The sequence below is a fragment of the Engystomops pustulosus genome, chromosome 9 (assembly GCF_040894005.1).
Source record: "Engystomops pustulosus chromosome 9, aEngPut4.maternal, whole genome shotgun sequence".
In the NCBI taxonomy this organism is placed as follows: domain Eukaryota; kingdom Metazoa; phylum Chordata; class Amphibia; order Anura; family Leptodactylidae; genus Engystomops; species Engystomops pustulosus.
The window spans coordinates 67,485,383-67,511,212 of NC_092419.1; the positions used below are offsets into that span (position 1 = coordinate 67,485,383).

The 25,830-nt window shown below is 45.7% G+C and overlaps 106 pseudogenes; all 106 read right to left on the reverse strand.

The window, feature by feature from the left end:
• Nucleotides 1-369: 369 nt before the first annotated feature.
• LOC140092915 (5S ribosomal RNA) lies at nt 370-488 on the reverse strand (annotated as a pseudogene).
• A 70-nt stretch (nt 489-558) lies between these two features.
• On the reverse strand, nt 559-677 carry LOC140093295 (5S ribosomal RNA; annotated as a pseudogene).
• Nucleotides 678-747: 70 nt separating this feature from the next.
• Nucleotides 748-866, reverse strand: LOC140100007 (5S ribosomal RNA; annotated as a pseudogene).
• Nucleotides 867-936: 70 nt separating this feature from the next.
• Nucleotides 937-1,055, reverse strand: LOC140082307 (5S ribosomal RNA; annotated as a pseudogene).
• Nucleotides 1,056-1,125: 70 nt separating this feature from the next.
• LOC140091450 (5S ribosomal RNA) lies at nt 1,126-1,244 on the reverse strand (annotated as a pseudogene).
• A 70-nt stretch (nt 1,245-1,314) lies between these two features.
• LOC140100010 (5S ribosomal RNA) lies at nt 1,315-1,433 on the reverse strand (annotated as a pseudogene).
• A 70-nt stretch (nt 1,434-1,503) lies between these two features.
• LOC140093296 (5S ribosomal RNA) lies at nt 1,504-1,622 on the reverse strand (annotated as a pseudogene).
• Nucleotides 1,623-1,692: 70 nt separating this feature from the next.
• LOC140085963 (5S ribosomal RNA) lies at nt 1,693-1,811 on the reverse strand (annotated as a pseudogene).
• A 70-nt stretch (nt 1,812-1,881) lies between these two features.
• On the reverse strand, nt 1,882-2,000 carry LOC140082308 (5S ribosomal RNA; annotated as a pseudogene).
• A 70-nt stretch (nt 2,001-2,070) lies between these two features.
• On the reverse strand, nt 2,071-2,189 carry LOC140094936 (5S ribosomal RNA; annotated as a pseudogene).
• Nucleotides 2,190-2,259: 70 nt separating this feature from the next.
• On the reverse strand, nt 2,260-2,378 carry LOC140100011 (5S ribosomal RNA; annotated as a pseudogene).
• Nucleotides 2,379-2,448: 70 nt separating this feature from the next.
• On the reverse strand, nt 2,449-2,567 carry LOC140084276 (5S ribosomal RNA; annotated as a pseudogene).
• A 448-nt stretch (nt 2,568-3,015) lies between these two features.
• LOC140092917 (5S ribosomal RNA) lies at nt 3,016-3,134 on the reverse strand (annotated as a pseudogene).
• Nucleotides 3,135-3,204: 70 nt separating this feature from the next.
• On the reverse strand, nt 3,205-3,323 carry LOC140084277 (5S ribosomal RNA; annotated as a pseudogene).
• Nucleotides 3,324-3,771: 448 nt separating this feature from the next.
• On the reverse strand, nt 3,772-3,890 carry LOC140092919 (5S ribosomal RNA; annotated as a pseudogene).
• Nucleotides 3,891-3,960: 70 nt separating this feature from the next.
• On the reverse strand, nt 3,961-4,079 carry LOC140084278 (5S ribosomal RNA; annotated as a pseudogene).
• Nucleotides 4,080-4,338: 259 nt separating this feature from the next.
• Nucleotides 4,339-4,457, reverse strand: LOC140093297 (5S ribosomal RNA; annotated as a pseudogene).
• Nucleotides 4,458-4,527: 70 nt separating this feature from the next.
• LOC140084968 (5S ribosomal RNA) lies at nt 4,528-4,646 on the reverse strand (annotated as a pseudogene).
• Nucleotides 4,647-4,716: 70 nt separating this feature from the next.
• LOC140082309 (5S ribosomal RNA) lies at nt 4,717-4,835 on the reverse strand (annotated as a pseudogene).
• A 70-nt stretch (nt 4,836-4,905) lies between these two features.
• On the reverse strand, nt 4,906-5,024 carry LOC140100012 (5S ribosomal RNA; annotated as a pseudogene).
• Nucleotides 5,025-5,094: 70 nt separating this feature from the next.
• LOC140092482 (5S ribosomal RNA) lies at nt 5,095-5,213 on the reverse strand (annotated as a pseudogene).
• A 70-nt stretch (nt 5,214-5,283) lies between these two features.
• LOC140100013 (5S ribosomal RNA) lies at nt 5,284-5,402 on the reverse strand (annotated as a pseudogene).
• Nucleotides 5,403-5,472: 70 nt separating this feature from the next.
• Nucleotides 5,473-5,591, reverse strand: LOC140100014 (5S ribosomal RNA; annotated as a pseudogene).
• Nucleotides 5,592-5,661: 70 nt separating this feature from the next.
• LOC140084279 (5S ribosomal RNA) lies at nt 5,662-5,780 on the reverse strand (annotated as a pseudogene).
• Nucleotides 5,781-6,039: 259 nt separating this feature from the next.
• Nucleotides 6,040-6,158, reverse strand: LOC140100015 (5S ribosomal RNA; annotated as a pseudogene).
• Nucleotides 6,159-6,228: 70 nt separating this feature from the next.
• On the reverse strand, nt 6,229-6,347 carry LOC140082311 (5S ribosomal RNA; annotated as a pseudogene).
• Nucleotides 6,348-6,417: 70 nt separating this feature from the next.
• LOC140091451 (5S ribosomal RNA) lies at nt 6,418-6,536 on the reverse strand (annotated as a pseudogene).
• Nucleotides 6,537-6,606: 70 nt separating this feature from the next.
• LOC140078419 (5S ribosomal RNA) lies at nt 6,607-6,725 on the reverse strand (annotated as a pseudogene).
• A 70-nt stretch (nt 6,726-6,795) lies between these two features.
• LOC140093298 (5S ribosomal RNA) lies at nt 6,796-6,914 on the reverse strand (annotated as a pseudogene).
• A 70-nt stretch (nt 6,915-6,984) lies between these two features.
• On the reverse strand, nt 6,985-7,103 carry LOC140100016 (5S ribosomal RNA; annotated as a pseudogene).
• Nucleotides 7,104-7,173: 70 nt separating this feature from the next.
• Nucleotides 7,174-7,292, reverse strand: LOC140082312 (5S ribosomal RNA; annotated as a pseudogene).
• A 70-nt stretch (nt 7,293-7,362) lies between these two features.
• LOC140094937 (5S ribosomal RNA) lies at nt 7,363-7,481 on the reverse strand (annotated as a pseudogene).
• Nucleotides 7,482-7,551: 70 nt separating this feature from the next.
• LOC140100017 (5S ribosomal RNA) lies at nt 7,552-7,670 on the reverse strand (annotated as a pseudogene).
• A 70-nt stretch (nt 7,671-7,740) lies between these two features.
• Nucleotides 7,741-7,859, reverse strand: LOC140084280 (5S ribosomal RNA; annotated as a pseudogene).
• A 448-nt stretch (nt 7,860-8,307) lies between these two features.
• Nucleotides 8,308-8,426, reverse strand: LOC140092920 (5S ribosomal RNA; annotated as a pseudogene).
• Nucleotides 8,427-8,496: 70 nt separating this feature from the next.
• On the reverse strand, nt 8,497-8,615 carry LOC140093300 (5S ribosomal RNA; annotated as a pseudogene).
• Nucleotides 8,616-8,685: 70 nt separating this feature from the next.
• LOC140100018 (5S ribosomal RNA) lies at nt 8,686-8,804 on the reverse strand (annotated as a pseudogene).
• Nucleotides 8,805-9,055: 251 nt separating this feature from the next.
• On the reverse strand, nt 9,056-9,174 carry LOC140080564 (5S ribosomal RNA; annotated as a pseudogene).
• Nucleotides 9,175-9,244: 70 nt separating this feature from the next.
• Nucleotides 9,245-9,363, reverse strand: LOC140100019 (5S ribosomal RNA; annotated as a pseudogene).
• Nucleotides 9,364-9,614: 251 nt separating this feature from the next.
• On the reverse strand, nt 9,615-9,733 carry LOC140100022 (5S ribosomal RNA; annotated as a pseudogene).
• A 251-nt stretch (nt 9,734-9,984) lies between these two features.
• On the reverse strand, nt 9,985-10,103 carry LOC140080565 (5S ribosomal RNA; annotated as a pseudogene).
• Nucleotides 10,104-10,173: 70 nt separating this feature from the next.
• Nucleotides 10,174-10,292, reverse strand: LOC140086040 (5S ribosomal RNA; annotated as a pseudogene).
• Nucleotides 10,293-10,362: 70 nt separating this feature from the next.
• On the reverse strand, nt 10,363-10,481 carry LOC140092544 (5S ribosomal RNA; annotated as a pseudogene).
• Nucleotides 10,482-10,929: 448 nt separating this feature from the next.
• On the reverse strand, nt 10,930-11,048 carry LOC140082313 (5S ribosomal RNA; annotated as a pseudogene).
• A 70-nt stretch (nt 11,049-11,118) lies between these two features.
• LOC140083037 (5S ribosomal RNA) lies at nt 11,119-11,237 on the reverse strand (annotated as a pseudogene).
• A 70-nt stretch (nt 11,238-11,307) lies between these two features.
• LOC140100023 (5S ribosomal RNA) lies at nt 11,308-11,426 on the reverse strand (annotated as a pseudogene).
• A 70-nt stretch (nt 11,427-11,496) lies between these two features.
• Nucleotides 11,497-11,615, reverse strand: LOC140084281 (5S ribosomal RNA; annotated as a pseudogene).
• A 448-nt stretch (nt 11,616-12,063) lies between these two features.
• Nucleotides 12,064-12,182, reverse strand: LOC140096089 (5S ribosomal RNA; annotated as a pseudogene).
• Nucleotides 12,183-12,252: 70 nt separating this feature from the next.
• Nucleotides 12,253-12,371, reverse strand: LOC140093301 (5S ribosomal RNA; annotated as a pseudogene).
• Nucleotides 12,372-12,441: 70 nt separating this feature from the next.
• Nucleotides 12,442-12,560, reverse strand: LOC140100024 (5S ribosomal RNA; annotated as a pseudogene).
• Nucleotides 12,561-12,630: 70 nt separating this feature from the next.
• Nucleotides 12,631-12,749, reverse strand: LOC140082314 (5S ribosomal RNA; annotated as a pseudogene).
• A 70-nt stretch (nt 12,750-12,819) lies between these two features.
• On the reverse strand, nt 12,820-12,938 carry LOC140100025 (5S ribosomal RNA; annotated as a pseudogene).
• Nucleotides 12,939-13,008: 70 nt separating this feature from the next.
• On the reverse strand, nt 13,009-13,127 carry LOC140085249 (5S ribosomal RNA; annotated as a pseudogene).
• A 70-nt stretch (nt 13,128-13,197) lies between these two features.
• On the reverse strand, nt 13,198-13,316 carry LOC140080566 (5S ribosomal RNA; annotated as a pseudogene).
• A 70-nt stretch (nt 13,317-13,386) lies between these two features.
• Nucleotides 13,387-13,505, reverse strand: LOC140097332 (5S ribosomal RNA; annotated as a pseudogene).
• Nucleotides 13,506-13,575: 70 nt separating this feature from the next.
• LOC140083281 (5S ribosomal RNA) lies at nt 13,576-13,694 on the reverse strand (annotated as a pseudogene).
• A 432-nt stretch (nt 13,695-14,126) lies between these two features.
• LOC140080567 (5S ribosomal RNA) lies at nt 14,127-14,245 on the reverse strand (annotated as a pseudogene).
• Nucleotides 14,246-14,496: 251 nt separating this feature from the next.
• On the reverse strand, nt 14,497-14,615 carry LOC140080568 (5S ribosomal RNA; annotated as a pseudogene).
• A 70-nt stretch (nt 14,616-14,685) lies between these two features.
• LOC140084282 (5S ribosomal RNA) lies at nt 14,686-14,804 on the reverse strand (annotated as a pseudogene).
• Nucleotides 14,805-15,252: 448 nt separating this feature from the next.
• On the reverse strand, nt 15,253-15,371 carry LOC140092921 (5S ribosomal RNA; annotated as a pseudogene).
• A 70-nt stretch (nt 15,372-15,441) lies between these two features.
• Nucleotides 15,442-15,560, reverse strand: LOC140100026 (5S ribosomal RNA; annotated as a pseudogene).
• A 70-nt stretch (nt 15,561-15,630) lies between these two features.
• LOC140093302 (5S ribosomal RNA) lies at nt 15,631-15,749 on the reverse strand (annotated as a pseudogene).
• A 70-nt stretch (nt 15,750-15,819) lies between these two features.
• On the reverse strand, nt 15,820-15,938 carry LOC140100027 (5S ribosomal RNA; annotated as a pseudogene).
• A 70-nt stretch (nt 15,939-16,008) lies between these two features.
• On the reverse strand, nt 16,009-16,127 carry LOC140082315 (5S ribosomal RNA; annotated as a pseudogene).
• Nucleotides 16,128-16,197: 70 nt separating this feature from the next.
• Nucleotides 16,198-16,316, reverse strand: LOC140100028 (5S ribosomal RNA; annotated as a pseudogene).
• A 70-nt stretch (nt 16,317-16,386) lies between these two features.
• LOC140084285 (5S ribosomal RNA) lies at nt 16,387-16,505 on the reverse strand (annotated as a pseudogene).
• Nucleotides 16,506-16,953: 448 nt separating this feature from the next.
• LOC140092922 (5S ribosomal RNA) lies at nt 16,954-17,072 on the reverse strand (annotated as a pseudogene).
• Nucleotides 17,073-17,142: 70 nt separating this feature from the next.
• LOC140100029 (5S ribosomal RNA) lies at nt 17,143-17,261 on the reverse strand (annotated as a pseudogene).
• Nucleotides 17,262-17,331: 70 nt separating this feature from the next.
• On the reverse strand, nt 17,332-17,450 carry LOC140093304 (5S ribosomal RNA; annotated as a pseudogene).
• Nucleotides 17,451-17,520: 70 nt separating this feature from the next.
• LOC140100030 (5S ribosomal RNA) lies at nt 17,521-17,639 on the reverse strand (annotated as a pseudogene).
• A 70-nt stretch (nt 17,640-17,709) lies between these two features.
• On the reverse strand, nt 17,710-17,828 carry LOC140082316 (5S ribosomal RNA; annotated as a pseudogene).
• A 70-nt stretch (nt 17,829-17,898) lies between these two features.
• LOC140100032 (5S ribosomal RNA) lies at nt 17,899-18,017 on the reverse strand (annotated as a pseudogene).
• A 70-nt stretch (nt 18,018-18,087) lies between these two features.
• LOC140100034 (5S ribosomal RNA) lies at nt 18,088-18,206 on the reverse strand (annotated as a pseudogene).
• A 70-nt stretch (nt 18,207-18,276) lies between these two features.
• On the reverse strand, nt 18,277-18,395 carry LOC140084286 (5S ribosomal RNA; annotated as a pseudogene).
• A 448-nt stretch (nt 18,396-18,843) lies between these two features.
• Nucleotides 18,844-18,962, reverse strand: LOC140092923 (5S ribosomal RNA; annotated as a pseudogene).
• Nucleotides 18,963-19,032: 70 nt separating this feature from the next.
• Nucleotides 19,033-19,151, reverse strand: LOC140100035 (5S ribosomal RNA; annotated as a pseudogene).
• A 70-nt stretch (nt 19,152-19,221) lies between these two features.
• LOC140093305 (5S ribosomal RNA) lies at nt 19,222-19,340 on the reverse strand (annotated as a pseudogene).
• A 70-nt stretch (nt 19,341-19,410) lies between these two features.
• LOC140100036 (5S ribosomal RNA) lies at nt 19,411-19,529 on the reverse strand (annotated as a pseudogene).
• A 70-nt stretch (nt 19,530-19,599) lies between these two features.
• On the reverse strand, nt 19,600-19,718 carry LOC140082317 (5S ribosomal RNA; annotated as a pseudogene).
• Nucleotides 19,719-19,788: 70 nt separating this feature from the next.
• On the reverse strand, nt 19,789-19,907 carry LOC140100037 (5S ribosomal RNA; annotated as a pseudogene).
• Nucleotides 19,908-19,977: 70 nt separating this feature from the next.
• On the reverse strand, nt 19,978-20,096 carry LOC140100038 (5S ribosomal RNA; annotated as a pseudogene).
• Nucleotides 20,097-20,166: 70 nt separating this feature from the next.
• On the reverse strand, nt 20,167-20,285 carry LOC140084287 (5S ribosomal RNA; annotated as a pseudogene).
• Nucleotides 20,286-20,544: 259 nt separating this feature from the next.
• LOC140093306 (5S ribosomal RNA) lies at nt 20,545-20,663 on the reverse strand (annotated as a pseudogene).
• Nucleotides 20,664-20,733: 70 nt separating this feature from the next.
• LOC140086758 (5S ribosomal RNA) lies at nt 20,734-20,852 on the reverse strand (annotated as a pseudogene).
• Nucleotides 20,853-20,922: 70 nt separating this feature from the next.
• LOC140094508 (5S ribosomal RNA) lies at nt 20,923-21,041 on the reverse strand (annotated as a pseudogene).
• A 70-nt stretch (nt 21,042-21,111) lies between these two features.
• LOC140091454 (5S ribosomal RNA) lies at nt 21,112-21,230 on the reverse strand (annotated as a pseudogene).
• Nucleotides 21,231-21,300: 70 nt separating this feature from the next.
• Nucleotides 21,301-21,419, reverse strand: LOC140100039 (5S ribosomal RNA; annotated as a pseudogene).
• A 70-nt stretch (nt 21,420-21,489) lies between these two features.
• Nucleotides 21,490-21,608, reverse strand: LOC140093307 (5S ribosomal RNA; annotated as a pseudogene).
• A 70-nt stretch (nt 21,609-21,678) lies between these two features.
• Nucleotides 21,679-21,797, reverse strand: LOC140100040 (5S ribosomal RNA; annotated as a pseudogene).
• A 70-nt stretch (nt 21,798-21,867) lies between these two features.
• Nucleotides 21,868-21,986, reverse strand: LOC140081973 (5S ribosomal RNA; annotated as a pseudogene).
• A 70-nt stretch (nt 21,987-22,056) lies between these two features.
• Nucleotides 22,057-22,175, reverse strand: LOC140080569 (5S ribosomal RNA; annotated as a pseudogene).
• Nucleotides 22,176-22,623: 448 nt separating this feature from the next.
• On the reverse strand, nt 22,624-22,742 carry LOC140092924 (5S ribosomal RNA; annotated as a pseudogene).
• A 70-nt stretch (nt 22,743-22,812) lies between these two features.
• On the reverse strand, nt 22,813-22,931 carry LOC140094745 (5S ribosomal RNA; annotated as a pseudogene).
• A 70-nt stretch (nt 22,932-23,001) lies between these two features.
• LOC140100041 (5S ribosomal RNA) lies at nt 23,002-23,120 on the reverse strand (annotated as a pseudogene).
• Nucleotides 23,121-23,190: 70 nt separating this feature from the next.
• On the reverse strand, nt 23,191-23,309 carry LOC140100043 (5S ribosomal RNA; annotated as a pseudogene).
• Nucleotides 23,310-23,379: 70 nt separating this feature from the next.
• Nucleotides 23,380-23,498, reverse strand: LOC140093308 (5S ribosomal RNA; annotated as a pseudogene).
• A 70-nt stretch (nt 23,499-23,568) lies between these two features.
• LOC140100044 (5S ribosomal RNA) lies at nt 23,569-23,687 on the reverse strand (annotated as a pseudogene).
• Nucleotides 23,688-23,757: 70 nt separating this feature from the next.
• On the reverse strand, nt 23,758-23,876 carry LOC140082318 (5S ribosomal RNA; annotated as a pseudogene).
• Nucleotides 23,877-23,946: 70 nt separating this feature from the next.
• LOC140086572 (5S ribosomal RNA) lies at nt 23,947-24,065 on the reverse strand (annotated as a pseudogene).
• A 70-nt stretch (nt 24,066-24,135) lies between these two features.
• On the reverse strand, nt 24,136-24,254 carry LOC140100046 (5S ribosomal RNA; annotated as a pseudogene).
• Nucleotides 24,255-24,324: 70 nt separating this feature from the next.
• On the reverse strand, nt 24,325-24,443 carry LOC140084288 (5S ribosomal RNA; annotated as a pseudogene).
• A 448-nt stretch (nt 24,444-24,891) lies between these two features.
• Nucleotides 24,892-25,010, reverse strand: LOC140096090 (5S ribosomal RNA; annotated as a pseudogene).
• Nucleotides 25,011-25,080: 70 nt separating this feature from the next.
• Nucleotides 25,081-25,199, reverse strand: LOC140093309 (5S ribosomal RNA; annotated as a pseudogene).
• A 70-nt stretch (nt 25,200-25,269) lies between these two features.
• Nucleotides 25,270-25,388, reverse strand: LOC140100047 (5S ribosomal RNA; annotated as a pseudogene).
• A 70-nt stretch (nt 25,389-25,458) lies between these two features.
• LOC140082319 (5S ribosomal RNA) lies at nt 25,459-25,577 on the reverse strand (annotated as a pseudogene).
• Nucleotides 25,578-25,647: 70 nt separating this feature from the next.
• Nucleotides 25,648-25,766, reverse strand: LOC140100048 (5S ribosomal RNA; annotated as a pseudogene).
• Nucleotides 25,767-25,830: the final 64 nt, after the last annotated feature.

Consider the following 25,830-nt stretch of genomic DNA (forward strand, 5'->3'; position numbering starts at 1 on the left):
AACTTGGGATTCGCAGCCAGTCTCCCATGCTGGTACTTGCCAAGCCTTAAGCTGCATCGCTGCTGTGATCCGACAAGAGCACGCGCATTCAGCTTAGAATGGCCGTTGACAGCAGCTGTTCAATTTGAACCTTCTTTTACTATCTCATAGAGAAACTAACACAATTTTCAGGTTCAAAAAGGTCAATAGAACTTGGGATTCCCAGCCAGTCTCCCATGCTGGTACTTGCCAAGCCTTAAGCTGCAATGCTGCTGCGATCTGACGAGAGCAGGCACATTCAGCTTAGAATGGCCGTTGACAGCAGCTGTTCAATTTGAACCTTCTTTTACTATCTCATAGAGAAACTAACACAATTTTCAGGTTCAAAAAGGTCAACAGAACTTGGGATTCCCAGCCAGTCTCCCATGCTGTTACTTGCCAAGCCTTAAGCTGCATTGCTGCTGCGATCTGACGAGAGCAGGCACATTCAGCTTAGAATGGCCGTTGACAGCAGCTGTTCAATTTGAACCTTCTTTTACTATCTCATAGAGAAACTAACACAATTTTCAGGTTCAAAAAGGTCAACGGAACTTGGGATTCCCAGCCAGTCTCCCATGCTGGTACTTGCCAAGCCTTAAGCTACATTGCTGTTGCGATCTGACGAGAGCAGGCACATTCAGCTTAGAATGGCCGTTGACAGCAGCTGTTCAATTTGAACCTTCTTTTACCATCTTTGACAGAGAAACTAACAATTTTCAGGTTCAAAAAGGTCAACGGAACTTGGGATTCCCAGCCAGTCTCCCATGCTGGTACTTGCCAAGCCTTAAGCTGCATTGCTGCTGCGATCTGACGAGAGCAGGCACATTCAGCTTAGAATGGCCGTTGACAGCAGCTGTTCAATTTGAACCTTCTTTTACTATCTCATAGAGAAACTAACACAATTTTCAGGTTCAAAAAGGTCAACGGAACTTGGGATTCCCAGCCAGTCTCCCATGCTGGTACTTGCCAAGCCTTAAGCTACATTGCTGCTGCGATCTGATGAGAGCAGGCACATTCAGCTTAGAATGGCCGTTGACAGCAGCTGTTCAATTTGAACCTTCTTTTACTATCTCATAGAGAAACTAACACAATTTTCAGGTTCAAAAAGGTCAACGGAACTTGGGATTCCCAGCCAGTCTCCCATGCTGTTACTTGCCAAGCCTTAAGCTGCATTGCTGCTGCGATCTGACGAGAGCAGGCACATTCAGCTTAGAATGGCCGTTGACAGCAGCTGTTCAATTTGAACCTTCTTTTACTATCTCATAGAGAAACTAACACAATTTTCAGGTTCAAAAAGGTCAACGGAACTTGGGATTCCCAGCCAGTCTCCCATGCTGGTACTTGCCAAGCCTTAAGCTGCATTGCTGCTGCGATCTGACGAGAGCAGGCACATTCAGCTTAGAATGGCCGTTGACAGCAGCTGTTCAGTTTGAACCTTCTTTTACTATCTCATAGAGAAACTAACACAATTTTCAGGTTCAAAAAGGTCAACGGAACTTGGGATTCCCAGCCAGTCTCCCATGCTGGTACTTGCCAAGCCTTAAGCTACATTGCTGTTGCGATCTGACGAGAGCAGGCACATTCAGCTTAGAATGGCCGTTGACAGCAGCTGTTCAATTTGAACCTTCTTTTACCATCTTTGACAGAGAAACTAACAATTTTCAGGTTCAAAAAGGTCAACGGAACTTGGGATTCCCAGCCAGTCTCCCATGCTGGTACTTGCCAAGCCTTAAGCTGCATTGCTGCTGCGATCTGACGAGAGCAGGCACATTCAGCTTAGAATGGCCGATGACAGCAGCTGTTCAATTTGAACCTTCTTTTACTATCTCATAGAGAAACTAACACAATTTTCAGGTTCAAAAAGGTCAACGGAACTTGGGATTCCCAGCCAGTCTCCCATGCTGGTACTTGCCAAGCCTTAAGCTACATTGCTGCTGCGATCTGATGAGAGCAGGCACATTCAGCTTAGAATGGCCGTTGACAGCAGCTGTTCAATTTGAACCTTCTTTTACTATCTCATAGAGAAACTAACACAAATTTCAGGTTCAAAAAGGTCAACGGAAGTTGGGATTCCCAGCCAGTCTCCCATGCTGGTACTTGCCAAGCCTTAAGCTGCATTGCTGCTGCGATCTGACGAGAGCAGGCACATTCAGCTTAGAATGGCCGTTGACAGCAGCTGTTCAATTTGAACCTTCTTTTACCATCTTTGACAGAGAAACTAACAATTTTCAGGTTCAAAAAGGTCAACGGAACTTGGGATTCCCAGCCAGTCTCCCATGCTGGTACTTGCCAAGCCTTAAGCTGCATTGCTGCTGCGATCTGACGAGAGCAGGCACATTCAGCTTAGAATGGCCGTTGACAGCAGCTGTTCAATTTGAACCTTCTTTTACTATCTCATAGAGAAACTAACACAATTTTCAGGTTCAAAAAGGTCAACGGAACTTGGGATTCCCAGCCAGTCTCCCATGCTGGTACTTGCCAAGCCTTAAGCTGCATTGATGCTGCGATCTGACGAGAGCAGGCACATTCAGCTTAGAATGGCCGTTGACAGCAGCTGTTCAGTTTGAACCTTCTTTTACTATCTCATAGAGAAACTAACACAATTTTCAGGTTCAAAAAGGTCAACGGAACTTGGGATTCGCAGCCAGTCTCCCATGCTGGTACTTGCCAAGCCTTAAGCTGCATCGCTGCTGTGATCCGACAAGAGCACGCGCATTCAGCTTAGAATGGCCGTTGACAGCAGCTGTTCAATTTGAACCTTCTTTTACTATCTCATAGAGAAACTAACACAATTTTCAGGTTCAAAAAGGTCAATAGAACTTGGGATTCCCAGCCAGTCTCCCATGCTGGTACTTGCCAAGCCTTAAGCTGCAATGCTGCTGCGATCTGACGAGAGCAGGCACATTCAGCTTAGAATGGCCGTTGACAGCAGCTGTTCAATTTGAACCTTCTTTTACTATCTCATAGAGAAACTAACACAATTTTCAGGTTCAAAAAGGTCAACAGAACTTGGGATTCCCAGCCAGTCTCCCATGCTGTTACTTGCCAAGCCTTAAGCTGCATTGCTGCTGCGATCTGACGAGAGCAGGCACATTCAGCTTAGAATGGCCGTTGACAGCAGCTGTTCAATTTGAACCTTCTTTTACTATCTCATAGAGAAACTAACACAATTTTCAGGTTCAAAAAGGTCAACGGAACTTGGGATTCCCAGCCAGTCTCCCATGCTGGTACTTGCCAAGCCTTAAGCTGCATTGATGCTGCGATCTGACGAGAGCAGGCACATTCAGCTTAGAATGGCCGTTGACAGCAGCTGTTCAGTTTGAACCTTCTTTTACTATCTCATAGAGAAACTAACACAATTTTCAGGTTCAAAAAGGTCAACGGAACTTGGGATTCGCAGCCAGTCTCCCATGCTGGTACTTGCCAAGCCTTAAGCTGCATCGCTGCTGTGATCCGACAAGAGCACGCGCATTCAGCTTAGAATGGCCGTTGACAGCAGCTGTTCAATTTGAACCTTCTTTTACTATCTCATAGAGAAACTAACACAATTTTCAGGTTCAAAAAGGTCAATAGAACTTGGGATTCCCAGCCAGTCTCCCATGCTGGTACTTGCCAAGCCTTAAGCTGCAATGCTGCTGCGATCTGACGAGAGCAGGCACATTCAGCTTAGAATGGCCGTTGACAGCAGCTGTTCAATTTGAACCTTCTTTTACTATCTCATAGAGAAACTAACACAATTTTCAGGTTCAAAAAGGTCAACAGAACTTGGGATTCCCAGCCAGTCTCCCATGCTGTTACTTGCCAAGCCTTAAGCTGCATTGCTGCTGCGATCTGACGAGAGCAGGCACATTCAGCTTAGAATGGCCGTTGACAGCAGCTGTTCAATTTGAACCTTCTTTTACTATCTCATAGAGAAACTAACACAATTTTCAGGTTCAAAAAGGTCAACGGAACTTGGGATTCCCAGCCAGTCTCCCATGCTGGTACTTGCCAAGCCTTAAGCTGCATTGATGCTGCGATCTGACGAGAGCAGGCACATTCAGCTTAGAATGGCCGTTGACAGCAGCTGTTCAGTTTGAACCTTCTTTTACTATCTCATAGAGAAACTAACACAATTTTCAGGTTCAAAAAGGTCAACGGAACTTGGGATTCGCAGCCAGTCTCCCATGCTGGTACTTGCCAAGCCTTAAGCTGCATCGCTGCTGTGATCCGACAAGAGCACGCGCATTCAGCTTAGAATGGCCGTTGACAGCAGCTGTTCAATTTGAACCTTCTTTTACTATCTCATAGAGAAACTAACACAATTTTCAGGTTCAAAAAGGTCAACGGAACTTGGGATTCCCAGCCAGTCTCCCATGCTGGTACTTGCCAAGCCTTAAGCTACATTGCTGTTGCGATCTGACGAGAGCAGGCACATTCAGCTTAGAATGGCCGTTGACAGCAGCTGTTCAATTTGAACCTTCTTTTACCATCTTTGACAGAGAAACTAACAATTTTCAGGTTCAAAAAGGTCAACGGAACTTGGGATTCCCAGCCAGTCTCCCATGCTGGTACTTGCCAAGCCTTAAGCTACATTGCTGCTGCGATCTGACGAGAGCAGGCACATTCAGCTTAGAATGGCCGTTGACAGCAGCTGTTCAATTTGAACCTTCTTTTACTATCTCATAGAGAAACTAACACAATTTTCAGGTTCAAAAAGGTCAACGGAACTTGGGATTCCCAGCCAGTCTCCCATGCTGGTACTTGCCAAGCCTTAAGCTACATTGCTGCTGCGATCTGATGAGAGCAGGCACATTCAGCTTAGAATGGCCGTTGACAGCAGCTGTTCAATTTGAACCTTCTTTTACTATCTCATAGAGAAACTAACACAATTTTCAGGTTCAAAAAGGTCAACGGAACTTGGGATTCCCAGCCAGTCTCCCATGCTGGTACTTGCCAAGCCTTAAGCTGCATTGCTGCTGCGATCTGACGAGAGCAGGCACATTCAGCTTAGAATGGCCGTTGACAGCAGCTGTTCAGTTTGAACCTTCTTTTACTATCTCATAGAGAAACTAACACAATTTTCAGGTTCAAAAAGGTCAACGGAACTTGGGATTCCCAGCCAGTCTCCCATGCTGGTACTTGCCAAGCCTTAAGCTACATTGTTGTTGCGATCTGACGAGAGCAGGCACATTCAGCTTAGAATGGCCGTTGACAACAGCTGTTCAATTTGAACCTTCTTTTACCATCTTTGACAGAGAAACTAACAATTTTCAGGTTCAAAAAGGTCAACGGAACTTGGGATTCCCAGCCAGTCTCCCATGCTGGTACTTGCCAAGCCTTAAGCTGCATTGCTGCTGCGATCTGACGAGAGCAGGCACATTCAGCTTAGAATGGCCGTTGACAGCAGCTGTTCAATTTGAACCTTCTTTTACCATCTTTGACAGAGAAACTAACAATTTTCAGGTTCAAAAAGGTCAACGGAACTTGGGATTCCCAGCCAGTCTCCCATGCTGGTACTTGCCAAGCCTTAAGCTGCATTGCTGCTGCGATCTGACGAGAGCAGGCACATTCAGCTTAGAATGGCCGTTGACAGCAGCTGTTCAATTTGAACCTTCTTTTACTATCTCATAGAGAAACTAACACAATTTTCAGGTTCAAAAAGGTCAACGGAACTTGGGATTCCCAGCCAGTCTCCCATGCTGGTACTTGCCAAGCCTTAAGCTGCATTGATGCTGCGATCTGACGAGAGCAGGCACATTCAGCTTAGAATGGCCGTTGACAGCAGCTGTTCAGTTTGAACCTTCTTTTACTATCTCATAGAGAAACTAACACAATTTTCAGGTTCAAAAAGGTCAACGGAACTTGGGATTCGCAGCCAGTCTCCCATGCTGGTACTTGCCAAGCCTTAAGCTACATTGCTGTTGCGATCTGACGAGAGCAGGCACATTCAGCTTAGAATGGCCGTTGACAGCAGCTGTTCAATTTGAACCTTCTTTTACCATCTTTGACAGAGAAACTAACAATTTTCAGGTTCAAAAAGGTCAACGGAACTTGGGATTCCCAGCCAGTCTCCCATGCTGGTACTTGCCAAGCCTTAAGCTGCATTGCTGCTGCGATCTGACGAGAGCAGGCACATTCAGCTTAGAATGGCCGTTGACAGCAGCTGTTCAATTTGAACCTTCTTTTACTATCTCATAGAGAAACTAACACAATTTTCAGGTTCAAAAAGGTCAACGGAACTTGGGATTCCCAGCCAGTCTCCCATGCTGGTACTTGCCAAGCCTTAAGCTACATTGCTGCTGCGATCTGATGAGAGCAGGCACATTCAGCTTAGAATGGCCGTTGACAGCAGCTGTTCAATTTGAACCTTCTTTTACTATCTCATAGAGAAACTAACACAATTTTCAGGTTCAAAAAGGTCAACGGAACTTGGGATTCCCAGCCAGTCTCCCATGCTGTTACTTGCCAAGCCTTAAGCTGCATTGCTGCTGCGATCTGACGAGAGCAGGCACATTCAGCTTAGAATGGCCGTTGACAGCAGCTGTTCAATTTGAACCTTCTTTTACTATCTCATAGAGAAACTAACACAATTTTCAGGTTCAAAAAGGTCAACAGAACTTGGAATTCCCAGCCAGTCTCCCATGCTGGTACTTGCCAAGCCTTAAGCTGCATTGCTGCTGCGATCTGACGAGAGCAGGCACATTCAGCTTAGAATGGCCGTTGACAGCAGCTGTTCAGTTTGAACCTTCTTTTACTATCTCATAGAGAAACTAACACAATTTTCAGGTTCAAAAAGGTCAACGGAACTTGGGATTCCCAGCCAGTCTCCCATGCTGGTACTTGCCAAGCCTTAAGCTACATTGCTGTTGCGATCTGACGAGAGCAGGCACATTCAGCTTAGAATGGCCGTTGACAGCAGCTGTTCAATTTGAACCTTCTTTTACCATCTTTGACAGAAAAACTAACAATTTTCAGGTTCAAAAAGGTCAACGGAACTTGGGATTCCCAGCCAGTCTCCCATGCTGGTACTTGCCAAGCCTTAAGCTGCATTGCTGCTGCGATCTGACGAGAGCAGGCACATTCAGCTTAGAATGGCCGTTGACAGCAGCTGTTCAATTTGAACCTTCTTTTACTATCTCATAGAGAAACTAACACAATTTTCAGGTTCAAAAAGGTCAACGGAACTTGGGATTCCCAGCCAGTCTCCCATGCTGGTACTTGCCAAGCCTTAAGCTACATTGCTGCTGCGATCTGATGAGAGCAGGCACATTCAGCTTAGAATGGCCGTTGACAGCAGCTGTTCAATTTGAACCTTCTTTTACTATCTCATAGAGAAACTAACACAAATTTCAGGTTCAAAAAGGTCAACGGAAGTTGGGATTCCCAGCCAGTCTCCCATGCTGGTACTTGCCAAGCCTTAAGCTGCATTGCTGCTGCGATCTGACGAGAGCAGGCACATTCAGCTTAGAATGGCCGTTGACAGCAGCTGTTCAATTTGAACCTTCTTTTACCATCTTTGACAGAGAAACTAACAATTTTCAGGTTCAAAAAGGTCAACGGAACTTGGGATTCCCAGCCAGTCTCCCATGCTGGTACTTGCCAAGCCTTAAGCTGCATTGCTGCTGCGATCTGACGAGAGCAGGCACATTCAGCTTAGAATGGCCGTTGACAGCAGCTGTTCAATTTGAACCTTCTTTTACTATCTCATAGAGAAACTAACACAATTTTCAGGTTCAAAAAGGTCAACGGAACTTGGGATTCCCAGCCAGTCTCCCATGCTGGTACTTGCCAAGCCTTAAGCTGCATTGATGCTGCGATCTGACGAGAGCAGGCACATTCAGCTTAGAATGGCCGTTGACAGCAGCTGTTCAGTTTGAACCTTCTTTTACTATCTCATAGAGAAACTAACACAATTTTCAGGTTCAAAAAGGTCAACGGAACTTGGGATTCGCAGCCAGTCTCCCATGCTGGTACTTGCCAAGCCTTAAGCTGCATCGCTGCTGTGATCCGACAAGAGCACGCGCATTCAGCTTAGAATGGCCGTTGACAGCAGCTGTTCAATTTGAACCTTCTTTTACTATCTCATAGAGAAACTAACACAATTTTCAGGTTCAAAAAGGTCAATAGAACTTGGGATTCCCAGCCAGTCTCCCATGCTGGTACTTGCCAAGCCTTAAGCTGCAATGCTGCTGCGATCTGACGAGAGCAGGCACATTCAGCTTAGAATGGCCGTTGACAGCAGCTGTTCAATTTGAACCTTCTTTTACTATCTCATAGAGAAACTAACACAATTTTCAGGTTCAAAAAGGTCAACAGAACTTGGGATTCCCAGCCAGTCTCCCATGCTGTTACTTGCCAAGCCTTAAGCTGCATTGCTGCTGCGATCTGACGAGAGCAGGCACATTCAGCTTAGAATGGCCGTTGACAGCAGCTGTTCAATTTGAACCTTCTTTTACTATCTCATAGAGAAACTAACACAATTTTCAGGTTCAAAAAGGTCAACGGAACTTGGGATTCCCAGCCAGTCTCCCATGCTGGTACTTGCCAAGCCTTAAGCTACATTGCTGTTGCGATCTGACGAGAGCAGGCACATTCAGCTTAGAATGGCCGTTGACAGCAGCTGTTCAATTTGAACCTTCTTTTACCATCTTTGACAGAGAAACTAACAATTTTCAGGTTCAAAAAGGTCAACGGAACTTGGGATTCCCAGCCAGTCTCCCATGCTGGTACTTGCCAAGCCTTAAGCTGCATTGCTGCTGCGATCTGACGAGAGCAGGCACATTCAGCTTAGAATGGCCGTTGACAGCAGCTGTTCAGTTTGAACCTTCTTTTACTATCTCATAGAGAAACTAACACAATTTTCAGGTTCAAAAAGGTCAACGGAACTTGGGATTCCCAGCCAGTCTCCCATGCTGGTACTTGCCAAGCCTTAAGCTGCTGCGATCTGATGAGAGCAGGCACATTCAGCTTAGAATGGCCGTTGACAGCAGCTGTTCAATTTGAACCTTCTTTTACTATCTCATAGAGAAACTAACACAATTTTCAGGTTCAAAAAGGTCAACAGAACTTGGGATTCCCAGCCAGTCTCCCATGCTGGTACTTGCCAAGCCTTAAGCTGCATTGCTGCTGCGATCTGACGAGAGCAGGCACATTCAGCTTAGAATGGCCGTTGACAGCAGCTGCCTAATTTCTACTTTCTTTTACTATCTCATAGAGAAACTAACACAATTTTCAGGTTCAAAAAGGTCAACGGAACTTGGGATTCCCAGCCAGTCTCCCATGCTGGTACTTGCCAAGCCTTAAGCTGCATTGCTGCTGCGATCTGACGAGAGCAGGCACATTCAGCTTAGAATGGCCGTTGACAGCAGCTGTTCAATTTGAACCTTCTTTTACTATCTCATAGAGAAACTAACACAATTTTCAGGTTCAAAAAGGTCAACGGAACTTGGGATTCCCAGCCAGTCTCCCATGCTGGTACTTGCCAAGCCTTAAGCTGCTGCGATCTGACGAGAGCAGGCACATTCAGCTTAGAATGGCTGTTGACAGCAGCTGTTCAATTTGAACCTTCTTTTACTATCTCATAGAGAAACTAACACAATTTTCAGGTTCAAAAAGGTCAACGGAACTTGGGATTCCCAGCCAGTCTCCCATGCTGGTACTTGCCAAGCCTTAAGCTGCATTGCTGCTGCGATCTGACGAGAGCAGGCACATTCAGCTTAGAATGGCCGTTGACAGCAGCTGTTCAGTTTGAACCTTCTTTTACTATCTCATAGAGAAACTAACACAATTTTCAGGTTCAAAAAGGTCAACGGAACTTGGGATTCCCAGCCAGTCTCCCATGCTGGTACTTGCCAAGCCTTAAGCTGCTGCGATCTGATGAGAGCAGGCACATTCAGCTTAGAATGGCCGTTGACAGCAGCTGTTCAATTTGAACCTTCTTTTACTATCTCATAGAGAAACTAACACAATTTTCAGGTTCAAAAAGGTCAACAGAACTTGGGATTCCCAGCCAGTCTCCCATGCTGGTACTTGCCAAGCCTTAAGCTGCATTGCTGCTGCGATCTGACGAGAGCAGGCACATTCAGCTTAGAATGGCCGTTGACAGCAGCTGCCTAATTTCTACTTTCTTTTACTATCTCATAGAGAAACTAACACAATTTTCAGGTTCAAAAAGGTCAACGGAACTTGGGATTCCCAGCCAGTCTCCCGTGCTGGTACTTGCCAAGCCTTAAGCTGCATTGCTGCTGCGATCTGACGAGAGCAGGCACATTCAGCTTAGAATGGCCGTTGACAGCAGCTGTTCAATTTGAACCTTCTTTTATTATCTCATAGAGAAACTAACACAATTTTCAGGTTCAAAAAGGTCAACGGAACTTGGGATTCCCAGCCAGTCTCCCATGCTGGTACTTGCCAAGCCTTAAGCTGCATTGATGCAGCGATCTGACGAGAGCAGGCACATTCAGCTTAGAATGGCCGTTGACAGCAGCTGTTCAGTTTGAACCTTCTTTTACTATCTCATAGAGAAACTAACACAATTTTCAGGTTCAAAAAGGTCAACGGAACTTGGGATTCGCAGCCAGTCTCCCATGCTGGTACTTGCCAAGCCTTAAGCTGCATCGCTGCTGTGATCCGACAAGAGCACGCGCATTCAGCTTAGAATGGCCGTTGACAGCAGCTGTTCAATTTGAACCTTCTTTTACTATCTCATAGAGAAACTAACACAATTTTCAGGTTCAAAAAGGGCAATAGAACTTGGGATTCCCAGCCAGTCTCCCATGCTGGTACTTGCCAAGCCTTAAGCTGCAATGCTGCTGCGATCTGACGAGAGCAGGCACATTCAGCTTAGAATGGCCGTTGACAGCAGCTGTTCAATTTGAACCTTCTTTTACTATCTCATAGAGAAACTAACACAATTTTCAGGTTCAAAAAGGTCAACGGAACTTGGGATTCCCAGCCAGTCTCCCATGCTGGTACTTGCCAAGCCTTAAGCTACATTGCTGCTGCGATCTGATGAGAGCAGGCACATTCAGCTTAGAATGGCCGTTGACAGCAGCTGTTCAATTTGAACCTTCTTTTACTATCTCATAGAGAAACTAACACAATTTTCAGGTTCAAAAAGGTCAACGGAACTTGAGATTCCCAGCCAGTCTCCCATGCTGGTACTTGCCAAGCCTTAAGCTGCATTGCTGCTGCGATCTGACGAGAGCAGGCACATTCAGCTTAGAATGGCCGTTGACAGCAGCTGTTCAATTTGAACCTTCTTTTACCATCTTTGACAGAGAAACTAACAATTTTCAGGTTCAAAAAGGTCAACGGAACTTGGGATTCCCAGCCAGTCTCCCATGCTGGTACTTGCCAAGCCTTAAGCTGCATTGCTGCTGCGATCTGACGAGAGCAGGCACATTCAGCTTAGAATGGCCGTTGACAGCAGCTGTTCAATTTGAACCTTCTTTTACTATCTCATAGAGAAACTAACACAATTTTCAGGTTCAAAAAGGTCAACGGAACTTGGGATTCCCAGCCAGTCTCCCATGCTGGTACTTGCCAAGCCTTAAGCTGCATTGATGCTGCGATCTGACGAGAGCAGGCACATTCAGCTTAGAATGGCCGTTGACAGCAGCTGTTCAGTTTGAACCTTCTTTTACTATCTCATAGAGAAACTAACACAATTTTCAGGTTCAAAAAGGTCAACGGAACTTGGGATTCGCAGCCAGTCTCCCATGCTGGTACTTGCCAAGCCTTAAGCTGCATCGCTGCTGTGATCCGACAAGAGCACGCGCATTCAGCTTAGAATGGCCGTTGACAGCAGCTGTTCAATTTGAACCTTCTTTTACTATCTCATAGAGAAACTAACACAATTTTCAGGTTCAAAAAGGTCAATAGAACTTGGGATTCCCAGCCAGTCTCCCATGCTGGTACTTGCCAAGCCTTAAGCTGCAATGCTGCTGCGATCTGACGAGAGCAGGCACATTCAGCTTAGAATGGCCGTTGACAGCAGCTGTTCAATTTGAACCTTCTTTTACTATCTCATAGAGAAACTAACACAATTTTCAGGTTCAAAAAGGTCAACAGAACTTGAGATTCCCAGCCAGTCTCCCATGCTGTTACTTGCCAAGCCTTAAGCTGCATTGCTGCTGCGATCTGACGAGAGCAGGCACATTCAGCTTAGAATGGCCGTTGACAGCAGCTGTTCAATTTGAACCTTCTTTTACTATCTCATAGAGAAACTAACACAATTTTCAGGTTCAAAAAGGTCAACGGAACTTGGGATTCCCAGCCAGTCTCCCATGCTGGTACTTGCCAAGCCTTAAGCTACATTGCTGTTGCGATCTGACGAGAGCAGGCACATTCAGCTTAGAATGGCCGTTGACAGCAGCTGTTCAATTTGAACCTTCTTTTACCATCTTTGACAGAGAAACTAACAATTTTCAGGTTCAAAAAGGTCAACGGAACTTGGGATTCCCAGCCAGTCTCCCATGCTGGTACTTGCCAAGCCTTAAGCTGCATTGCTGCTGCGATCTGACGAGAGCAGGCACATTCAGCTTAGAATGGCCGTTGACAGCAGCTGTTCAATTTGAACCTTCTTTTACTATCTCATAGAGAAACTAACACAATTTTCAGGTTCAAAAAGGTCAACGGAACTTGGGATTCCCAGCCAGTCTCCCATGCTGGTACTTGCCAAGCCTTAAGCTACATTGCTGCTGCGATCTGATGAGAGCAGGCACATTCAGCTTAGAATGGCCGTTGACAGCAGCTGTTCAATTTGAACCTTCTTTTACTATCTCATAGAGAAACTAACACAATTTTCAGGTTCAAAAAGGTCAACGGAACTTGGGATTCCCAGCCAGTCTCCCATGCTGGTACTTGCCAAGCCTTAAGCTGCATTGCTGCTGCGATCTGACGAGAGCAGGCACATTCAGCTTAGAATGGCCGTTGACAGCAGCTGTTCAATTTGAACCTTCTTTTACCATCTTTGACAGAGAAACTAACAATTTTCAGGTTCAAAAGGGTCAACGGAACTTGGGATTCCCAGCCAGTCTCCCATGCTTGTACTTGCCAAGCCTTAAGCTGCATTGTTGCTGCGATCTGACGAGAGCAGGCACATTCAGCTTAGAATGGCCGTTGACAGCAGCTGTTCAATTTGAACCTTCTTTTACTATCTCATAGAGAAACTAACACAATTTTCAGGTTCAAAAAGGTCAACAGAACTTGGGATTCCCAGCCAGTCTCCCATGCTGGTACTTGCCAAGCCTTAAGCTGCATTGCTGCTGCGATCTGACGAGAGCAGGCACATTCAGCTTAGAATGGCCGTTGACAGCAGCTGTTCAATTTGAACTTTCTTTTACTATCTCATAGAAAAACTAACACAATTTTCAGATTCAAAAAGGTCAACAGAACTTGGGATTTACAGCCAGTCTCCCATGCTGGTACTTGCCAAGCCTTAAGCTGCATTGCTGCTGCGATCTGACGAGAGCAGGCACATTCAGCTTAGAATGGCCGTTGACAGCAGCTGTTCAATTTGAACCTTCTTTTACTATCCCATAGAGAAACTAACACAATTTTCAGGTTCAAAAAGGTCAACGGAACTTGGGATTCCCAGCCAGTCTCCCATGCTGGTACTTGCCAAGCCTTAAGCTGCATTGCTACTGCGATCTGACGAGAGCAGGCACATTCAGCTTAGAATAGCCGTTGACAGCAGCTGTTCAATTTGAACCTTCTTTTACTATCTCATAGAGAAACTAACACAATTTTCAGGTTCAAAAAGGTCAACGGAACTTGGGATTCCCAGCCAGTCTCCCATGCTGGTACTTGCCAAGCCTTAAGCTGCTGCGATCTGACGAGAGCAGGCACATTCAGCTTAGAATGGCTGTTGACAGCAGCTGTTCAATTTGAACCTTCTTTTACTATCTCATAGAGAAACTAACACAATTTTCAGGTTCAAAAAGGTCAACGGAACTTGGGATTCCCAGCCAGTCTCCCATGCTGGTACTTGCCAAGCCTTAAGCTGCTGCGATCTGACGAGAGCAGGCACATTCAGCTTAGAATGGCTGTTGACAGCAGCTGTTCAATTTGAACCTTCTTTTACTATCTCATAGAGAAACTAACACAATTTTCAGGTTCAAAAAGGTCAACAGAACTTGGGATTCCCAGCCAGTCTCCCATGCTGGTACTTGCCAAGCCTTAAGCTGCATTGCTGCTGCGATCTGACGAGAGCAGGCACATTCAGCTTAGAATGGCCGTTGACAGCAGCTGTTCAGTTTGAACCTTCTTTTACTATCTCATAGAGAAACTAACACAATTTTCAGGTTCAAAAAGGTCAACGGAACTTGGGATTCCCAGCCAGTCTCCCATGCTGGTACTTGCCAAGCCTTAAGCTGCTGCGATCTGATGAGAGCAGGCACATTCAGCTTAGAATGGCCGTTGACAGCAGCTGTTCAATTTGAACCTTCTTTTACTATCTCATAGAGAAACTAACACAATTTTCAGGTTCAAAAAGGTCAACAGAACTTGGGATTCCCAGCCAGTCTCCCATGCTGGTACTTGCCAAGCCTTAAGCTGCATTGCTGCTGCGATCTGACGAGAGCAGGCACATTCAGCTTAGAATGGCCGTTGACAGCAGCTGTTCAATTTGAACCTTCTTTTACTATCTCATAGAGAAACTAACACAATTTTCAGGTTCAAAAAGGTCAACGGAACTTGGGATTCCCAGCCAGTCTCCCATGCTGGTACTTGCCAAGCCTTAAGCTGCATTGATGCTGCGATCTGACGAGAGCAGGCACATTCAGCTTAGAATGGCCGTTGACAGCAGCTGTTCAGTTTGAACCTTCTTTTACTATCTCATAGAGAAACTAACACAATTTTCAGGTTCAAAAAGGTCAACGGAACTTGGGATTCGAAGCCAGTCTCCCATGCTGGTACTTGCCAAGCCTTAAGCTGCATCGCTGCTGTGATCCGACAAGAGCACGCGCATTCAGCTTAGAATGGCCGTTGACAGCAGCTGTTCAATTTGAACCTTCTTTTACTATCTCATAGAGAAACTAACACAATTTTCAGGTTCAAAAAGGTCAATAGAACTTGGGATTCCCAGCCAGTCTCCCATGCTGGTACTTGCCAAGCCTTAAGCTGCAATGCTGCTGCGATCTGACGAGAGCAGGCACATTCAGCTTAGAATGGCCGTTGACAGCAGCTGTTCAATTTGAACCTTCTTTTACTATCTCATAGAGAAACTAACACAATTTTCAGGTTCAAAAAGGTCAACAGAACTTGGGATTCCCAGCCAGTCTCCCATGCTGTTACTTGCCAAGCCTTAAGCTGCATTGCTGCTGCGATCTGACGAGAGCAGGCACATTCAGCTTAGAATGGCCGTTGACAGCAGCTGTTCAATTTGAACCTTCTTTTACTATCTCATAGAGAAACTAACACAATTTTCAGGTTCAAAAAGGTCAACGGAACTTGGGATTCCCAGCCAGTCTCCCATGCTGGTACTTGCCAAGCCTTAAGCTGCATTGCTGCTGCGATCTGACGAGAGCAGGCACATTCAGCTTAGAATGGCCGTTGACAGCAGCTGTTCAGTTTGAACCTTCTTTTACTATCTCATAGAGAAACTAACACAATTTTCAGGTTCAAAAAGGTCAACGGAACTTGGGATTCCCAGCCAGTCTCCCATGCTGGTACTTGCCAAGCCTTAAGCTACATTGCTGTTGCGATCTGACGAGAGCAGGCACATTCAGCTTAGAATGGCCGTTGACAGCAGCTGTTCAATTTGAACCTTCTTTTACCATCTTTGACAGAGAAACTAACAATTTTCAGGTTCAAAAAGGTCAACGGAACTTGGGATTCCCAGCCAGTCTCCCATGCTGGTACTTGCCAAGCCTTAAGCTGCATTGCTGCTGCGATCTGACGAGAGCAGGCACATTCAGCTTAGAATGGCCGTTGACAGCAGCTGTTCAATTTGAACCTTCTTTTACTATCTCATAGAGAAACTAACACAATTTTCAGGTTCAAAAAGGTCAACGGAACTTGGGATTCCCAGCCAGTCTCCCATGCTGGTACTTGCCAAGCCTTAAGCTACATTGCTGCTGCGATCTGATGAGAGCAGGCACATTCAGCTTAGAATGGCCGTTGACAGCAGCTGTTCAATTTGAACCTTCTTTTACTATCTCATAGAGAAACTAACACAATTTTCAGGTTCAAAAAGGTCAACGGAACTTGGGATTCCCAGCCAGTCTCCCATGCTGGTACTTGCCAAGCCTTAAGCTGCATTGCTGCTGCGATCTGACGAGAGCAGGCACATTCAGCTTAGAATGGCCGTTGACAGCAGCTGTTCAATTTGAACCTTCTTTTACCATCTTTGACAGAGAAACTAACAATTTTCAGGTTCAAAAAGGTCAACGGAACTTGGGATTCCCAGCCAGTCTCCCATGCTGGTACTTGCCAAGCCTTAAGCTGCATTGATGCTGCGATCTGACGAGAGCAGGCACATTCAGCTTAGAATGGCCGTTGACAGCAGCTGTTCAGTTTGAACCTTCTTTTACTATCTCATAGAGAAACTAACACAATTTTCAGGTTCAAAAAGGTCAACGGAACTTGGGATTCGAAGCCAGTCTCCCATGCTGGTACTTGCCAAGCCTTAAGCTGCATCGCTGCTGTGATCCGACAAGAGCACGCGCATTCAGCTTAGAATGGCCGTTGACAGCAGCTGTTCAATTTGAACCTTCTTTTACTATCTCATAGAGAAACTAACACAATTTTCAGGTTCAAAAAGGTCAATAGAACTTGGGATTCCCAGCCAGTCTCCCATGCTGGTACTTGCCAAGCCTTAAGCTGCAATGCTGCTGCGATCTGACGAGAGCAGGCACATTCAGCTTAGAATGGCCGTTGACAGCAGCTGTTCAATTTGAACCTTCTTTTACTATCTCATAGAGAAACTAACACAATTTTCAGGTTCAAAAAGGTCAACAGAACTTGGGATTCCCAGCCAGTCTCCCATGCTGTTACTTGCCAAGCCTTAAGCTGCATTGCTGCTGCGATCTGACGAGAGCAGGCACATTCAGCTTAGAATGGCCGTTGACAGCAGCTGTTCAATTTGAACCTTCTTTTACTATCTCATAGAGAAACTAACACAATTTTCAGGTTCAAAAAGGTCAACGGAACTTGGGATTCCCAGCCAGTCTCCCATGCTGGTACTTGCCAAGCCTTAAGCTGCATTGCTGCTGCGATCTGACGAGAGCAGGCACATTCAGCTTAGAATGGCCGTTGACAGCAGCTGTTCAGTTTGAACCTTCTTTTACTATCTCATAGAGAAACTAACACAATTTTCAGGTTCAAAAAGGTCAACGGAACTTGGGATTCCCAGCCAGTCTCCCATGCTGGTACTTGCCAAGCCTTAAGCTACATTGCTGTTGCGATCTGACGAGAGCAGGCACATTCAGCTTAGAATGGCCGTTGACAGCAGCTGTTCAATTTGAACCTTCTTTTACCATCTTTGACAGAGAAACTAACAATTTTCAGGTTCAAAAAGGTCAACGGAACTTGGGATTCCCAGCCAGTCTCCCATGCTGGTACTTGCCAAGCCTTAAGCTGCATTGCTGCTGCGATCTGACGAGAGCAGGCACATTCAGCTTAGAATGGCCGTTGACAGCAGCTGTTCAATTTGAACCTTCTTTTACTATCTCATAGAGAAACTAACACAATTTTCAGGTTCAAAAAGGTCAACGGAACTTGGGATTCCCAGCCAGTCTCCCATGCTGGTACTTGCCAAGCCTTAAGCTACATTGCTGCTGCGATCTGATGAGAGCAGGCACATTCAGCTTAGAATGGCCGTTGACAGCAGCTGTTCAATTTGAACCTTCTTTTACTATCTCATAGAGAAACTAACACAATTTTCAGGTTCAAAAAGGTCAACGGAACTTGGGATTCCCAGCCAGTCTCCCATGCTGGTACTTGCCAAGCCTTAAGCTGCATTGCTGCTGCGATCTGACGAGAGCAGGCACATTCAGCTTAGAATGGCCGTTGACAGCAGCTGTTCAATTTGAACCTTCTTTTACCATCTTTGACAGAGAAACTAACAATTTTCAGGTTCAAAAAGGTCAACGGAACTTGGGATTCCCAGCCAGTCTCCCATGCTGGTACTTGCCAAGCCTTAAGCTGCATTGCTGCTGCGATCTGACGAGAGCAGGCACATTCAGCTTAGAATGGCCGTTGACAGCAGCTGTTCAATTTGAACCTTCTTTTACTATCTCATAGAGAAACTAACACAATTTTCAGGTTCAAAAAGGTCAACGGAACTTGGGATTCCCAGCCAGTCTCCCATGCTGGTACTTGCCAAGCCTTAAGCTGCATTGATGCTGCGATCTGACGAGAGCAGGCACATTCAGCTTAGAATGGCCGTTGACAGCAGCTGTTCAGTTTGAACCTTCTTTTACTATCTCATAGAGAAACTAACACAATTTTCAGGTTCAAAAAGGTCAACGGAACTTGGGATTCGCAGCCAGTCTCCCATGCTGGTACTTGCCAAGCCTTAAGCTGCATCGCTGCTGTGATCCGACAAGAGCACGCGCATTCAGCTTAGAATGGCCGTTGACAGCAGCTGTTCAATTTGAACCTTCTTTTACTATCTCATAGAGAAACTAACACAATTTTCAGGTTCAAAAAGGTCAATAGAACTTGGGATTCCCAGCCAGTCTCCCATGCTGGTACTTGCCAAGCCTTAAGCTGCAATGCTGCTGCGATCTGACGAGAGCAGGCACATTCAGCTTAGAATGGCCGTTGACAGCAGCTGTTCAATTTGAACCTTCTTTTACTATCTCATAGAGAAACTAACACAATTTTCAGGTTCAAAAAGGTCAACAGAACTTGGGATTCCCAGCCAGTCTCCCATGCTGTTACTTGCCAAGCCTTAAGCTGCATTGCTGCTGCGATCTGACGAGAGCAGGCACATTCAGCTTAGAATGGCCGTTGACAGCAGCTGTTCAATTTGAACCTTCTTTTACTATCTCATAGAGAAACTAACACAATTTTCAGGTTCAAAAAGGTCAACGGAACTTGGGATTCCCAGCCAGTCTCCCATGCTGGTACTTGCCAAGCCTTAAGCTGCATTGCTGCTGCGATCTGACGAGAGCAGGCACATTCAGCTTAGAATGGCCGTTGACAGCAGCTGTTCAGTTTGAACCTTCTTTTACTATCTCATAGAGAAACTAACACAATTTTCAGGTTCAAAAAGGTCAACGGAACTTGGGATTCCCAGCCAGTCTCCCATGCTGGTACTTGCCAAGCCTTAAGCTACATTGCTGTTGCGATCTGACGAGAGCAGGCACATTCAGCTTAGAATGGCCGTTGACAGCAGCTGTTCAATTTGAACCTTCTTTTACCATCTTACACAGAGAAACTAACAATTTTCAGGTTCAAAAAGGTCAACGGAACTTGGGATTCCCAGCCAGTCTCCCATGCTGGTACTTGCCAAGCCTTAAGCTGCATTGCTGCTGCGATCTGACGAGAGCAGGCACATTCAGCTTAGAATGGCCGTTGACAGCAGCTGTTCAATTTGAACCTTCTTTTACTATCTCATAGAGAAACTAACACAATTTTCAGGTTCAAAAAGGTCAACGGAACTTGGGATTCCCAGCCAGTCTCCCATGCTGGTACTTGCCAAGCCTTAAGCTACATTGCTGCTGCGATCTGATGAGAGCAGGCACATTCAGCTTAGAATGGCCGTTGACAGCAGCTGTTCAATTTGAACCTTCTTTTACTATCTCATAGAGAAACTAACACAATTTTCAGGTTCAAAAAGGTCAACGGAACTTGGGATTCCCAGCCAGTCTCCCATGCTGGTACTTGCCAAGCCTTAAGCTGCATTGCTGCTGCGATCTGACGAGAGCAGGCACATTCAGCTTAGAATGGCCGTTGACAGCAGCTGTTCAATTTGAACCTTCTTTTACCATCTTTGACAGAGAAACTAACAATTTTCAGGTTCAAAAAGGTCAACGGAACTTGGGATTCCCAGCCAGTCTCCCATGCTGGTACTTGCCAAGCCTTAAGCTGCATTGCTGCTGCGATCTGACGAGAGCAGGCACATTCAGCTTAGAATGGCCGTTGACAGCAGCTGTTCAATTTGAACCTTCTTTTACTATCTCATAGAGAAACTAACACAATTTTCAGGTTCAAAAAGGTCAACGGAACTTGGGATTCCCAGCCAGTCTCCCATGCTGGTACTTGCCAAGCCTTAAGCTGCATTGATGCTGCGATCTGACGAGAGCAGGCACATTCAGCTTAGAATGGCCGTTGACAGCAGCTGTTCAGTTTGAACCTTCTTTTACTATCTCATAGAGAAACTAACACAATTTTCAGGTTCAAAAAGGTCAACGGAACTTGGGATTCGCAGCCAGTCTCCCATGCTGGTACTTGCCAAGCCTTAAGCTGCATCGCTGCTGTGATCCGACAAGAGCACGCGCATTCAGCTTAGAATGGCCGTTGACAGCAGCTGTTCAATTTGAACCTTCTTTTACTATCTCATAGAGAAACTAACACAATTTTCAGGTTCAAAAAGGTCAACGGAACTTGGGATTCCCAGCCAGTCTCCCATGCTGGTACTTGCCAAGCCTTAAGCTACATTGCTGTTGCGATCTGACGAGAGCAGGCACATTCAGCTTAGAATGGCCGTTGACAGCAGCTGTTCAATTTGAACCTTCTTTTACCATCTTTGACAGAGAAACTAACAATTTTCAGGTTCAAAAAGGTCAACGGAACTTGGGATTCCCAGCCTGTCTCCCATGCTGGTACTTGCCAAGCCTTAAGCTGCATTGCTGCTGCGATCTGACGAGAGCAGGCACATTCAGCTTAGAATGGCCGTTGACAGCAGCTGTTCAATTTGAACCTTCTTTTACTATCTCATAGAGAAACTAACACAATTTTCAGGTTCAAAAAGGTCAACGGAACTTGGGATTCCCAGCCAGTCTCCCATGCTGGTACTTGCCAAGCCTTAAGCTACATTGCTGCTGCGATCTGATTAGAGCAGGCACATTCAGCTTAGAATGGCCGTTGACAGCAGCTGTTCAATTTGAACCTTCTTTTACTATCTCATAGAGAAACTAACACAATTTTCAGGTTCAAAAAGGTCAACGGAACTTGGGATTCCCAGCCAGTCTCCCATGCTGTTACTTGCCAAGCCTTAAGCTGCATTGCTGCTGCGATCTGACGAGAGCAGGCACATTCAGCTTAGAATGGCCGTTGACAGCAGCTGTTCAATTTGAACCTTCTTTTACTATCTCATAGAGAAACTAACACAATTTTCAGGTTCAAAAAGGTCAACGGAACTTGGGATTCCCAGCCAGTCTCCCATGCTGGTACTTGCCAAGCCTTAAGCTGCATTGCTGCTGCGATCTGACGAGAGCAGGCACATTCAGCTTAGAATGGCCGTTGACAGCAGCTGTTCAGTTTGAACCTTCTTTTACTATCTCATAGAGAAACTAACACAATTTTCAGGTTCAAAAAGGTCAACGGAACTTGGGATTCCCAGCCAGTCTCCCATGCTGGTACTTGCCAAGCCTTAAGCTACATTGCTGTTGCGATCTGACGAGAGCAGGCACATTCAGCTTAGAATGGCCGTTGACAGCAGCTGTTCAATTTGAACCTTCTTTTACCATCTTTGACAGAGAAACTAACAATTTTCAGGTTCAAAAAGGTCAACGGAACTTGGGATTCCCAGCCAGTCTCCCATGCTGGTACTTGCCAAGCCTTAAGCTGCATTGCTGCTGCGATCTGACGAGAGCAGGCACATTCAGCTTAGAATGGCCGTTGACAGCAGCTGTTCAATTTGAACCTTCTTTTACTATCTCATAGAGAAACTAACACAATTTTCAGGTTCAAAAAGGTCAACGGAACTTGGGATTCCCAGCCAGTCTCCCATGCTGGTACTTGCCAAGCCTTAAGCTACATCGCTGCTGCGATCTGATGAGAGCAGGCACATTCAGCTTAGAATGGCCGTTGACAGCAGCTGTTCAATTTGAACCTTCTTTTACTATCTCATAGAGAAACTAACACAATTTTCAGGTTCAAAAAGGTCAACAGAACTTGGGATTCCCAGCCAGTCTCCCATGCTGGTACTTGCCAAGCCTTAAGCTGCATTGCTGCTGCGATCTGACGAGAGCAGGCACATTCAGCTTAGAATGGCCGTTGACAGCAGCTGTTCAATTTGAACCTTCTTTTACCATCTTTGACAGAGAAACTAACAATTTTCAGGTTCAAAAAGGTCAACGGAACTTGGGATTCGCAGCCAGTCTCCCATGCTGGTACTTGCCAAGCCTTAAGCTGCATCGCTGCTGTGATCCGACAAGAGCACGCGCATTCAGCTTAGAATGGCCGTTGACAGCAGCTGTTCAATTTGAACCTTCTTTTACTATCTCATAGAGAAACTAACACAATTTTCAGGTTCAAAAAGGTCAATAGAACTTGGGATTCCCAGCCAGTCTCCCATGCTGGTACTTGCCAAGCCTTAAGCTGCAATGCTGCTGCGATCTGACGAGAGCAGGCACATTCAGCTTAGAATGGCCGTTGACAGCAGCTGTTCAATTTGAACCTTCTTTTACTATCTCATAGAGAAACTAACACAATTTTCAGGTTCAAAAAGGTCAACAGAACTTGGGATTCCCAGCCAGTCTCCCATGCTGTTACTTGCCAAGCCTTAAGCTGCATTGCTGCTGCGATCTGACGAGAGCAGGCACATTCAGCTTAGAATGGCCGTTGACAGCAGCTGTTCAATTTGAACCTTCTTTTACTATCTCATAGAGAAACTAACACAATTTTCAGGTTCAAAAAGGTCAACGGAACTTGGGATTCCCAGCCAGTCTCCCATGCTGGTACTTGCCAAGCCTTAAGCTACATTGCTGTTGCGATCTGACGAGAGCAGGCATATTCAGCTTAGAATGGCCGTTGACAGCAGCTGTTCAATTTGAACCTTCTTTTACCATCTTTGACAGAGAAACTAACAATTTTCAGGTTCAAAAAGGTCAACGGAACTTGGGATTCCCAGCCAGTCTCCCATGCTGGTACTTGCCAAGCCTTAAGCTGCATTGCTGCTGCGATCTGACGAGAGCAGGCACATTCAGCTTAGAATGGCCGTTGACAGCAGCTGTTCAATTTGAACCTTCTTTTACTATCTCATAGAGAAACTAACACAATTTTCAGGTTCAAAAAGGTCAACGGAACTTGGGATTCCCAGCCAGTCTCCCATGCTGGTACTTGCCAAGCCTTAAGCTGCATTGCTGCTGCGATCTGACGAGAGCAGGCACATTCAGCTTAGAATGGCCGTTGACAGCAGCTGTTCAGTTTGAACCTGCTTTTACTATCTCATAGAGAAACTAACACAATTTTCAGGTTCAAAAAGGTCAACGGAACTTGGGATTCCCAGCCAGTCTCCCATGCTGGTACTTGCCAAGCCTTAAGCTACATTGCTGTTGCGATCTGACGAGAGCAGGCACATTCAGCTTAGAATGGCCGTTGACAGCAGCTGTTCAATTTGAACCTTCTTTTACCATCTTTGACAGAGAAACTAACAATTTTCAGGTTCAAAAAGGTCAACGGAACTTGGGATTCCCAGCCAGTCTCCCATGCTGGTACTTGCCAAGCCTTAAGCTGCATTGCTGCTGCGATCTGACGAGAGCAGGCACATTCAGCTTAGAATGGCCGTTGACAGCAGCTGTTCAATTTGAACCTTCTTTTACTATCTCATAGAGAAACTAACACAATTTTCAGGTTCAAAAAGGTCAACGGAACTTGGGATTCCCAGCCAGTCTCCCATGCTGGTACTTGCCAAGCCTTAAGCTACATTGCTGCTGCGATCTGATGAGAGCAGGCACATTCAGCTTAGAATGGCCGTTGACAGCAGCTGTTCAATTTGAACCTTCTTTTACTATCTCATAGAGAAACTAACACAATTTTCAGGTTCAAAAAGGTCAACGGAACTTGGGATTCCCAGCCAGTCTCCCATGCTGGTACTTGCCCAGCCTTAAGCTGCATTGCTGCTGCGATCTGACGAGAGCAGGCACATTCAGCTTAGAATGGCCGTTGACAGCAGCTGTTCAATTTGAACCTTCTTTTACCATCTTTGACAGAGAAACTAACAATTTTCAGGTTCAAAAAGGTCAACGGAACTTGGGATTCCCAGCCAGTCTCCCATGCTGGTACTTGCCAAGCCTTAAGCTGCATTGCTGCTGCGATCTGACGAGAGCAGGCACATTCAGCTTAGAATGGCCGTTGACAGCAGCTGTTCAATTTGAACCTTCTTTTACTATCTCATAGAGAAACTAACACAATTTTCAGGTTCAAAAAGGTCAACGGAACTTGGGATTCCCAGCCAGTCTCCCATGCTGGTACTTGCCAAGCCTTAAGCTGCATTGATGCTGCGATCTGACGAGAGCAGGCACATTCAGCTTAGAATGGCCGTTGACAGCAGCTGTTCAGTTTGAACCTTCTTTTACTATCTCATAGAGAAACTAACACAATTTTCAGGTTCAAAAAGGTCAACGGAACTTGGGATTCGCAGCCAGTCTCCCATGCTGGTACTTGCCAAGCCTTAAGCTGCATCGCTGCTGTGATCCGACAAGAGCACGCGCATTCAGCTTAGAATGGCCGTTGACAGCAGCTGTTCAATTTGAACCTTCTTTTACTATCTCATAGAGAAACTAACACAATTTTCAGGTTCAAAAAGGTCAATAGAACTTGGGATTCCCAGCCAGTCTCCCATGCTGGTACTTGCCAAGCCTTAAGCTGCAATGCTGCTGCGATCTGACGAGAGCAGGCACATTCAGCTTAGAATGGCCGTTGACAGCAGCTGTTCAATTTGAACCTTCTTTTACTATCTCATAGAGAAACTAACACAATTTTCAGGTTCAAAAAGGTCAACAGAACTTGAGATTCCCAGCCAGTCTCCCATGCTGTTACTTGCCAAGCCTTAAGCTGCATTGCTGCTGCGATCTGACGAGAGCAGGCACATTCAGCTTAGAATGGCCGTTGACAGCAGCTGTTCAATTTGAACCTTCTTTTACTATCTCATAGAGAAACTAACACAATTTTCAGGTTCAAAAAGGTCAACGGAACTTGGGATTCCCAGCCAGTCTCCCATGCTGGTACTTGCCAAGCCTTAAGCTACATTGCTGTTGCGATCTGACGAGAGCAGGCACATTCAGCTTAGAATGGCCGTTGACAGCAGCTGTTCAATTTGAACCTTCTTTTACCATCTTTGACAGAGAAACTAACAATTTTCAGGTTCAAAAAGGTCAACGGAACTTGGGATTCCCAGCCAGTCTCCCATGCTGGTACTTGCCAAGCCTTAAGCTGCATTGCTGCTGCGATCTGACGAGAGCAGGCACATTCAGCTTAGAATGGCCGTTGACAGCAGCTGTTCAATTTGAACCTTCTTTTACTATCTCATAGAGAAACTAACACAATTTTCAGGTTCAAAAAGGTCAACGGAACTTGGGATTCCCAGCCAGTCTCCCATGCTGGTACTTGCCAAGCCTTAAGCTACATTGCTGCTGCGATCTGATGAGAGCAGGCACATTCAGCTTAGAATGGCCGTTGACAGCAGCTGTTCAATTTGAACCTTCTTTTACTATCTCATAGAGAAACTAACACAATTTTCAGGTTCAAAAAGGTCAACGGAACTTGGGATTCCCAGCCAGTCTCCCATGCTGGTACTTGCCAAGCCTTAAGCTGCATTGCTGCTGCGATCTGACGAGAGCAGGCACATTCAGCTTAGAATGGCCGTTGACAGCAGCTGTTCAATTTGAACCTTCTTTTACTATCTCATAGAGAAACTAACACAATTTTCAGGTT